The following is an 11,856-nucleotide window of genomic DNA, read 5'->3' as shown; positions in this document are numbered from 1 at the left end:
GAAGCTGCTATAAGGTTTCTAGTAGAATTAAAATAAAAACACATTGCCTATATGATATAAATATTTGAAACTTCTACTAATAAAGTTTAAAAGCTTTAAACTGAGGCATTAACTAGAGGATTTATAGATTTAAAGTAAATAAATGCTGTTAATACAAAATTAGTGTTTGTATGATTAAAAGTTATTAAGGCTTTATGTTTATTTACTTCAACCTTTAAAAACTATACACTACTAACTAGTTTCAGTTAAATTTGTTGGCAATATTATTATTGTCTTATAAGTATATATGACCTGAAAGTATCTTTTAAAATCCTTATATCTTGAAATAAATAAAATTTTTTCATTATCAGTATTTTAGCTAAAAAAGTTTAATGTATTATTAAGTAGCTAACTTGTTGCTTAACAGTATGCATTAAAGCTGAGCTTTATTCTGAGTGCTTAAACTCTAAGCTTACATAAACACTAAACTACTCCAAAAAAAAAGCATTTGTTAAAATCGTACTAACAACTGCCTCTTGAATTGTTTCGTTTTGCTTCAGTGACTTCTTTCTAACGCAAAGCAGCAAAAAACAACAATCTGATAAAATATAATGCTTAAAATTCTTTTTTAAACATACTATATAAAGTTTACAAACACGTTTGCAAGTATTAAGTTTATGAAGATCGATTTAAAAGTTTTTTCTAAAATAAAACGCGTGACAAAACGCCACCTACAAGCTTAAACTTCGTTACAAACGTATGTAAGGTGCTATCTAACACGAGTGTTCTGTATTATTTTTCATAACTGGATTAACCTTATTTCTAACATATTTTATTGGTTAGTTAAGTTTTTTGAATGAAGTGTAGGTTTTGTTAAGGACAGTTGTTAACTTTTATCGTAAAGAATAAAACTTCTTGAAAAGCTTTATCCAGTACAAAAAAAATTAATTGTGAAATGATTGAAAACCCTTTCACCCAATGTTATACATACTTTAAACATCGAGAACCTTTTGAAATGTTTCAATATACTCATTGTAAAATTTAGTATAAGTTCTCTTAGAAACGTATAACACAGTTTTATTTTTAACAATTGCATTTATAGTTTCATGTAAACTGTATCATTCTTTTTAAATAATTAAACGAACGGTTTTGAATTGCTTTTTACGTACACAAACAAATAATTTTTTTTTAACTGAAAATGTATAATGGTACTACACTGAATTAAAAAAACAATCAAGTAGAACAAATAAGTTAAACTCATTTGAATTTGCAATTATCGCAAAATATTTTCCTCAATTGAATTTTGCTGACTATTTCAATCAAATAGTTTATTTATTTTTTTTTTATTAAAAATTAAGCTCAGTTTAATCATTTTAAATAAAAATCAAATATAATATACGTATACCACTTTTAATCTGAAATTAAAGTATGACTTTTAATTGACCACTAATCTTTTGTTACAAGATCTGTCTATTTTTAAAACATTTTAAAGAATTTAAAGTTAAGAAATAAACGGCAACTACCTCTGTATACATGTAAAAAAGACGCAAATTCATACTGTTATTTTTTATTCTGGGTTAGAGATACTCAACATTAAAATCCCCATTAAATCTTCAGTCTTTTTGCTTGCTGTACATAGTTTAGACTCTAAATGTTGGATTTAAAATAATACATTCCGACCACTGATTATAAGATTTAAAGTTATAAATAAACCAGTAAACTCTTTTTGATTTTAAAAATTTATTTAACTTTTAGATATACTACAAGTATATTAACGCTGTACGATTTTAGCCGAATTGATACGTAGAAACTATGACGTGTATAGTTGTTTAAATAGTTGTGTTATAAACTATGCCAATTTTCTTTAGTAAATATTTTAAGACAAATAAAAAAAGCTTATGTTTATGTTCTAAAAAAAATATTAATACTATTTTAGTCGAAACTTAATTGTCCCATTTTTTTTTAAACCACGATTTGTGTTCACACAGGTCTTAAATTAAAGGATAAAATTATAGGTAGTTGTCTAATTTGCACGAATGTTAAAAATTGCCCGAGGGGACAAAATTGCACGAAGATAACTTTTTTACGAAGAATAATTTGCACGAGGGTACAGTTGCAGAAAGATACTTTTGCACAAAGGGTCACTTTTGCACGAAGACACTTTTACATTAGCAGAAAATTTTGCACGAGCAGACAATTTAGCACGAATACGTTTTTGCTTGATTTTTTTTTAATTTCTGTATTAATTCTAATTTATTTTTTTACTTTAGATTTTTTTATTAACTATCACTGTTACCCCTAATCCTTACCCTCGGTCGGTAGCTTTTTATTTTTATTAAATTTCTTTTTAGTTTTTAAGTTTATTTTTTATTTTTTTTTGTATTGTTTTACTCTCGTGCAAAAATTTAACACGTACAAAATTGATACTTGGTGCAAAATCGTCATCGTGTAATTTTTTTCCCTCGTGCAAATTTGTGCCCTCTTGCAAATTCGGCTTCGTGCGATTTTGTGCACTCGTGCAATTTAGTCCCCTCGTCAATTTTGTCTTCGTGCAATTTATACCCGTACCCGTTTTTTTTTTTAATAATTAAAGTTACTAAAAGAAATATTTGTGTGTTAGTTATGTTTAAATTGAAATATAATTTAGTTATTTATTAATTATAAAACTGCCCCCCCCCCCTTCCTTTCGCTCCTTTAATAATTATTGTCCTAAATTAGTAAAATCGATTTAATTCAAGTATATTTAAAAAACAGTGTTTATGAAAAATATGTGACATTGTGCGGTACGGTAGAATCGGTTAGCTTGCAAAAAGACAGACGTATATAATTTATTAACAGTAATACATTTAAGCAGGAATACCATCTTAAATCAAACGAAAATACATCGTGCATGACATTCAAATGTTAATAAAACTATTGCTCATATTGCACTTACAGTTGGAATAGCAACTCATTAGCTTCTGAAAACCCTTCCCAGTCACTTTTAAATTCAGTAAGACAATAAGAATCAGGTATTTTTTGTTTTAGATAAAATTGCATTTATTTCATTTATAAAATTCAATCAGTATTTTTCTAAAATAGCTAGGTAATTGGTTGTACTATTTTCTAATTTAATAAAAGTTTTCTATTAAATTGTTACATAAAATAACAAAACATACCTAAAATATTTATATTTATGTTAGTAATTTCGTAATTTTAAAAATAATCTTTTTTTTTTTCTCTGCCTTTAGATCTTAATTGTCAAAATGTTAGTGGTTGTTATGCTAACTGAGTACTAAAGCGTATAAACTTGTATCTGTTTTAAATTAAAATTTTACGCCCAGGTATCTAAAGCTATTCGTTTAGCAAGTATGCTTAAGACTAGCGGTTTTTGAACCAAAACGTCTACAAACTAATTTAATTCGTTTTAGTGTTTTTCCTTAATCCTTTTTTGAAAGCAATGCCAATGTAAAAATATTTTAGGTGTAGTAAGACTACTACTTTTTGACCATGATTTATCAAGACTAGAAGTTTGACGATTGAACTAGAAACGTATAACGTTTACAATTGCTTTATTTACGTAAAAAAAAGATTTGACAAGTATAAATACAAGCATGTTTACCAACACTAAATTCTATTATACTATATTAAATGAATTACAACATATATTATGTTGTGCTAATAATAAAAAATTTAATACTGTTTCAGCAAGTTTTTTTGAATTTTGTTTCGTTTTTATGTCTGTTTACTATTGAATAATAAACATATTTGATTTTCGAATGTATTTATTTGTCGATGTCTTTTTTAAATTTTTATGTTCTTATTACATTAAGTCTTGTTATGAAAATATTCCATTACGGTAAGTTTAACGTTTAAATCGTCAAAATATTTACAACCCTGCTTCTAAAATAACATTAGTTACTTTAATTAATAACAAACAGTTATACTCTTTTAAACTTTTAATTTTTGTTTCAGGAAAAATCTTACTTTTAACCTCTGGTGTGTTTCAATTTAAACTATCTCTCACTTCAAAGCGCTACATATTGAGCTAAACCAATATGTATATATATATATATATATATATTAATTGAAATAGATGGCAAGTATCTAAGTACTTGGTATAAAAAACTTAAATATTTTGTATTAAACCAGAGGATGATGTACTTTGATGAAAAAAAGTTAAGTTTAAGATTTAGTTTGTTATTGCAGCAATCTTAATTAAAACTCAGTCTTTTTTGTTTACGACAACTATTAATGTTTATTAGACATTTAGAAATATTGAGTAGTGTTTCATAGCTTTAGTGTTACGTATTTTTTAACATGTATGTAAGAAAAAAAAATCAATTAAAAGTAAAAATAAAAGCATACCATTACCCTAAAAACGGATATTTAAATACCTTAATAAACATATAACGGTTTTTTTAGAAACAGCGTTACATTTGTTTAAATAAAACAGTTGATTTATCCGTAATAGCTAAGTGAAATTCCGCAAAACTTAAAACATTTTCAAAATGAAGAAACACTTATAAAAAATAATATCCAGAATTAAAACTAGAAAAAAGAAAATAGTATTTGTACATAAATGTAAAAGTATGAGTTTTATGCCAAAACAATATTTTTTGTTAATTTCTTCATCTGATATCTTAGTTTAAGATAACTCTTTTAAGTTGACTTCCTAGGAGAGATTTTATACATTTGGATTTGGATCTAACAAAAGGGTTGCCACATACTCTGGCTGCTCAGGATACATGCTCAGGATAGATGATATACTCTGGTTAGACTTTGTGCTAAACTCAATTTGTGACAGGCAAACTTAGGCCAACTCAAGCTAACTTACTTTTTTTTTTTAACCAAGGCCGACCTAGGCTAGTTTTGATTTTTTCCTGAATTTAAGGCAAGTTTGCTATGATTTAAAATCTTACTTAACCATAAATATATTCTTTTTATCTTTACTTTTATTTATAGTTTGGTTTCCGTTGGTAAATTGATTGACAGTAATTTTTATTTATGTTTTGACCTGTATAGTTTTTTTTAAGTTTCCTGAAAAATTAGGCCGGCCTTTTTGCTTGAACGAGTAACAACCCTGCGGCAAATGATTGTAAAAATCAAAACAAAAGTGAGGAAATTATGAAGTACCCATAAGACTATGATTACCATGGTCATTGTAGGCAGAAGTAGGTTCGAATAAAATTAACAATTCTTTGAACTTTTATGTTTCACTTTGTATTTTTTAAAACAATTTTAGCATTTTTTAGATAATTTCAGAGTTAATATTGTATATGAAAAAATATTAGATTTTTGGCATAAAGCATGAACTAGTTCGCGATATCGTAGTTGTAAATTGATTTTTTATTGTAAATTGCAACTGTGAGCACATGTGATTTCAATGTAGCATATATATGTTGTACTTCCTGTTGCAGGGCTGCTGTGAGATGTTGTATTTATTCAAAAAGCTTAAATAAAGATGTTTTTACTTTTTAGGTAAACTAATTTTTTTATACAAGGACTAACTGTTTTTTTTGCTTGATAATTTCATTTAAAAAAAACATGACTCACAGTCACTTAACTATAAAAATAATACATAGAAAACAATAACTTAAAATAAACTTTATGTTTTGTTTTTTAATTAGACTTACCATGTACTTTTTGAAGTCTAAAGTGATAAAACCTTTAAAATTAATTTTTTTTTAAACCTATTTTTAACTATGTTAGAACTAACGATCTAAAGGATCCACTATTTAAGATCCGGCCGGTTCCGGATCCTTTTTTAAATTTAAGATCAGGTCGGATCAGGTTCCGGATCTATTTTCAATTTAAGATCCGGTCTTTGCGGTTCCTGATCCTAAATGTTTTAAGTTTTATGTAGTGTCAGTAGAGTACAAACCTATTAAATTTGATCAATATAATACCATTAATCAGTAAAATTTATTTGATACAAAAATCTCGTTAACAAAAACGATGATATTGCCTAAATGTTTTGTTTGAACACTAGGAAAAAGAACATTATAAAAAAACAAAAATCTACCTATAGAAAATCTCAGTTAAAATGTTAAATTTCAAGCTAATTATACGAGTGATTTTGATTTTTGTACTTGTATGACGCAAAATAAAATTAAATTAAATGTTACAATGCTTTAAAAAAACAACGAATTTTTTTTAATGATAGGCTTTGCATTAGACTTTTACTTACCATAACTCATTAGCAACTGTATACATAAACAACATTAAGTATTTGAGTAAATAACATTACTCATATCAACGCCATTAAGCTACAAAGAAACCTATTCTTGTTATTTTTAAGTTTTGATAAAAAAATAAAATATTTTCGCCGGTTTTAGGAAGCAATCGATTCCGCTTTTGTTCGTACAAGTTACTAGCTTCTAAAAATAACTTTTTAGAATATACGTAAGATGGTGGTGCCGAAAGATAACGTATTGCAGACATTGCAAGGTGTTTGTATATTTTATTGTTTGAGTTCTGCAAAGACAAGACTTAAACTTCTTTTACTTCTTCCGCCGAAAAAGCCTTAATTTCTATCTCAATCTCCTGTTTAACTGAATCTTGTTGCTCACTTTCTTAAATGTTTGCACTTCTTTCCGATTTAAATGTAGAATAGAACAACAAAATTATTTTTGTAATATTATTTAAAGGTTTTTGAGCTTTAGGTTTATTAGGCAGTATAGAGGAAGTTGACCACTTTGACCAGTCTCACGACAACTATGATCTTTTACTTGTTTAGTAGCCTTACGACCTTTTGTTTGAGAAATCTCTGGAGACCCCTTTGTAGTAAGTAATTTATTTATATGAAATGTTTTAAAAAAACACTTTTTGTCTGCTAATGTTAGTTATAGAAACCATTACAAGCAAAAACGAAAACAAAAATAATAACCATAAGTAACGTTAATAGTAAATTCTTGAAAAAGTTTAGAAACGTAATAGATTTTACTGCTGTTGTGAGTAAATATAAGTAAACATACCAACATTCTTACTAAATGCATATTCGCGCAGAAAATATGGATGTGATTTATAATTTTACCCCACTAGTTCAAGCACCCCTTTTATGCTTTCACAAATATTAAAGCCAGTTTGAGAATCTTCTACTTCCTTCAGTGCAAAGCTCGGTGTTTGTACTCAAAGCTTTTATTTAACAAATGCGCTGTTAAAGAAAGGTATGATGTCTTTGTCTTCAAGTTTGCTAATATGTCACTTGTAAATGACAAAACGAAGCTTCTGGTAACTATTTTTATCTTCAAACTTTCATAAGTCTAAGTAAGCATTGTACCAGTACTTTATGCTCGGAATCAAATAACCTGGCTCTACAGCAGCTAACAGGTCTATGGAACATTTATCGACAGTAATTGAAAATGGTTGGTTGTGCTGGCAATCATGTTCATATTTTTTTTTATGAATTTTGATTGCTTTTCATCGTTTAGTTTTCTATTGTTAAACAGGGCGATAACTCTCTATACTTCATTGCAGTTAGCTTTCTTTGTTTTGAAGTTGGGGACGAACTATCGCTGACTGACGTAGTTTTTGTATTTTAAATGGTCTTGATTGTTCTGAAAGGGTGATGTTTAAGTATTAATTAGTATTACAGGTTTCTTTTTTAATATATTTACTTTTAAGCAAACACATGTGATTTCTCGTATTAAAAATAATTCTTAAATTTAGATTATTTTAAGCTAATGGGAGATTTTGGACAATGAAGAACTTTCAGGACCTCTTACCAAACTTAGCATGCGCGCTACTGTGTACTGAAAAGCAGATTAATTGAAATTACAAAGCTTTTTTGTAAAAAAAAAACTTCTTTTGTTATCGCACAAACTGCTTTCAAGCTTTTAAACACTTAAGCTATTAAACGCTTACAAAGTAGTTATCTAATTTAATATATATGTTTATTAAATGTTTTGTTATATAGTATAAGTATGTTAAATAGTATTAAACTTAAACTTTTGATATGAAAACTGTAAAATATCGGTTTTTAATTTGTTTTTTTTTTTGTCAAGGAAAAGGAAGGTTGAACAACAATTTTATTTTTTTCAATTTTTACGAGCATAATTTATCTTTTTATAAATTAGTTTAAACTTATACAATGGTATGACTAAGAAAAAACCAACATTTTTTCTCAAGTAAATGTTAGTTCTATAATGTATGTATAGTCTTCAATAAAATTAAAACTTTTAACAATGCTTTATAATTTTTTAGTTTACCATACTTGTTTAAACTATCAATTGTTATTTTTATTACATATTATTTACTTGTATTTTTTGTTTTTTGTTTTTTCTTGTGCAATTAAATTTGCTTGTATCGTTTTACAGTAATTCAGCAAAAAATTAAGTAATTCATAGTAATAATTGATTCTTTAGCTAGTTTAACTTGTTGTAATTAACTTAATCTTTAAACAACAAAACTATTGTTACAAATTTAAATTCTGTCTAATTAGTTGTTGTTTATAACTTGAAGTACATAAAACTATTACAAAGTTAAGATAATTGTTTAGTGCATATAATTAAAACTTATAGATACATATAGTGCTTATTTAGTTTGTGTGTATAAATTTTTAAAGAGCTAGCAGATGTATAGTTATTTTCAGTAATATAAGTTATTGTTATACTAAGTTTTTTTTAGTATAAAATTGATAGTTAAAATTTTTTTATGCTTTGTATATTATAAACATGATGTTTTTCGAAAACATTTTGCAAAAGCAATATTTTACCAATTGAAAATCAAATTAAACTTTATATTGAACTTTATGCTGATTTATGACAAAATAAAACTGTTCTATTATATTTTGAATACATGTGTAAGACAATGTTTATATTTATGTAATAACTAAAAGGTTAAAACTATAATATTTTTTATACAAAGAGTAAATATTTAAAATGCAACAAAAACACTGACAAAAAAACTTTAAACATTTTGAGAGAGCAACTAAAAAAACTATTTTTTTTGTTTAAACATTTTAAGGTGATCATATTTTTAAATATACTAGTGTGATTACTACTTAAATGTATAAAATATATAAATTGTTGATCTTGTAGTTGAACTATTTAGGAGTTTTTGTTGTAAACTTTAAGCAATTGCAAGGATATTTCTGTGTAATATAAGTGATAAGTTTATAATAGCCTAAATTTTAAGTTTCAATTTTTAGCAAAATGGGAGAAAGTTAAGTTTTAACTAAAAAATTATTTCAAAAATTTTGAAGCATGTATACTTTATTTAAGTGATTTAAAATTTCAAAAACTAGCGTTTTTGTAAAAAAAAACTATACATTTTTTGGTTGTGTTAATAATGAATAACGATCATTTTAATAGTAAAAAGTAAAATATATAGGTATAAGTTTGTTACTTTTAGATATAGTTTCACTATAATAAAACTAACACTCTAACTTTTAGTGTTATTATTTGTATAGCATTTTTTTGTAAATTTTAAAAACATGAATGGAAATAAATCACTTCAACTTCTTACACTACTCTTATCTGCACTTTCAACACTAAGTTCAGGTTAAATACAATTATTTTCATCTCTTTTAGTCGCATGCTTCTTTTTATATTTCATATTATCACCTTTTACAGAAACATGCAGATACAAACTTTTCAATGTGGCCGAAGGTTCAAACAGCAAGTTATATTTCTACGGTAGACCTAGCGACATATTCGCTCAAGTAACTCACTTCATACCGTTCCCTGACGAATACCTGATGTTTATCAGTAACTCAGGCGAAAAGGAAGAAGTTTTCAAGTTTGATGTATATTGCGAACGTTATGAATGTTCAATTGTAAACGGGCACGCAGGAACTTCTTCGGTTTATGTTGGCACAAAAGGACAAAATGACGGCAAAGTGGTTTTCGATTTGTACTTTAACGAAAATTTTACAGCGAAATATGTGGATGTCAAGTTTTTTTATGATAAACAAAATTGTTCACTGTCAAGAATTTATTATCAAGGTTAGTAGTTTACAGTCTTTGCAAACTTATAGTGAAACATGTAGAACAAAGTATGCAATATTTTTTTATCTTTCAAATAATGTCACGTTCATTGCAACACAGCTAGATTTAACTTGTTAAAAGAATTGTATAAAGTAATACAGTAAATATATATATACAGTAAAACTTAAAATAGCCTAAAAATTAGAACTGCTTGTCATGCTTTTTATAATCTTATATACTTATTTATAGTATATAATATTTTATTTTATTCAATGTTTTCAAACACGTTCTTTTAAATCTTGTTTTCACAATTTTTAATGAGCTTGACTATATTTTTTTAAAAGAATTGTTTTTATACTTAAACTATATGAGTATACTTTTGGGTTGCAAGTGATACAAAATAATTGTTTAAATTTCGTTTGATAAAACTAAAACATTCTAAAAGTATTTTCAGTCGTGTTACATTTAAACTTAATGAAATTTTTAATAGAATATACAAAATAAAAACACTTGGACGTGCAACACTAACAAAGTAAATTTAGATTAACATAAAATAATGCCTGAGGAATTTCTTTAACAATAAATTAAAATATGGTTTAATAAAGTATTTTAGAAATTTTGGACATTAACTTTACATATCGATTATATGGTCTGAAGGTTTAAAATTTAGATGTTTTAGTTATTAAACTATTTTAAATAAGTGCATCTGTTCTATTTTTCTATTTCTTTACGAGTTTTGAAACACAAATCATCGTTTTGTAGAACTTTTAAATATAGTACAATTATGTATATGTTTTTTCTAACTGTACCTGTGATGTATCTATTTGCTTATTTCTTTACAAAACAGTTTTTGCTGACTTTAAATTTTACAAAACACATACAAATAATTGCAAATAAGAATTCAAACAATTTTCTATATCATGAGAGTTTCTTAAAACATTGTTGCTTATTTTACAAGGACAACTTTCTAAGTTACAAGTCATTTCTTTTAGTTAAACAACATATAAATTTAAATTGAAATCTGTTATATGTTATTATGTTATTTGTAATTAGATACATCAATTAACACAATTTATAATTTTTAATGTTTTTTAGCATAAATAAGAAACACTTTTTACTTATTTTCATATTTTTTACTGGTCCGCAATCAAAACAAGCAAATTAGATTAAGTTATTTTTTCGAATAATTTTAATGGACAAATCAACTATAGCCCTACTAAGTTAGACAATTAAGTTCTTTTCGGACTTAAAATGTTCAAAGTTACACAAAAAAACTCAAAATTGAAACCAAAAAACATATTATTTTAATCTAAAATAGAGCAGCATTTCCCCACAAAAAATACAGAGAGTCAATTGGGCACAACTGCAACCGATAATTCATTTGTAACAACAGGTAGAGTATAATTTATATAATTAACTACCACAAACAAACTACATTTTTACTTTTTTACGTTTATGCTTTATACGTTTATGAACTGATTAAAACCCGGCATCTTTACCAAAAACACATTTTTAGTTCAAACGCCAACAGGAAAAAGCGGACTGAGCACCGGAGCGGTTGCCGGAATAATCTTAGCATCCATACTTGCCGTAATAATAATCGTCACTGGTATATTTCACTTGTGGTGCAAAAACCAAGACACCAGCACGATGCTCGACAGCGGGTGCCAATGCGATCCGAAATGCCGTGTAGGATGCAGAGCGGATGAAGAAAATGTTGTTGGCGCGTTGGGAAGGCGCACGGGGGACGGTGGCAGGAAAGAAGAGCTTCCCAGAGGGGTTCAAACTGTTGACGGGTCCCTAAAAGGTGGTGAAGCAACGAACTCTCGGACAGGCGGCTGGGTGTCTGCTGGCAACGTTGAAAAAGATGCAAACATCCAGGACCAAGTAGACAGTTCTAATTTGAAAGTGGTAAAAACCACAGCTCGTTGTGGAAAAAATAAACTTGCTGCTTTTCAACTGGTTGAAA

The sequence above is a fragment of the Thalia democratica genome, chromosome 2 (assembly GCF_965202585.1).
Source record: "Thalia democratica chromosome 2, ktThaDemo2.hap1.1, whole genome shotgun sequence".
NCBI classification, from domain to species: domain Eukaryota; kingdom Metazoa; phylum Chordata; class Thaliacea; order Salpida; family Salpidae; genus Thalia; species Thalia democratica.
The sequence above is the reverse complement of the archived record's forward strand: the minus strand, read 5'-3'. Positions refer to the sequence as shown.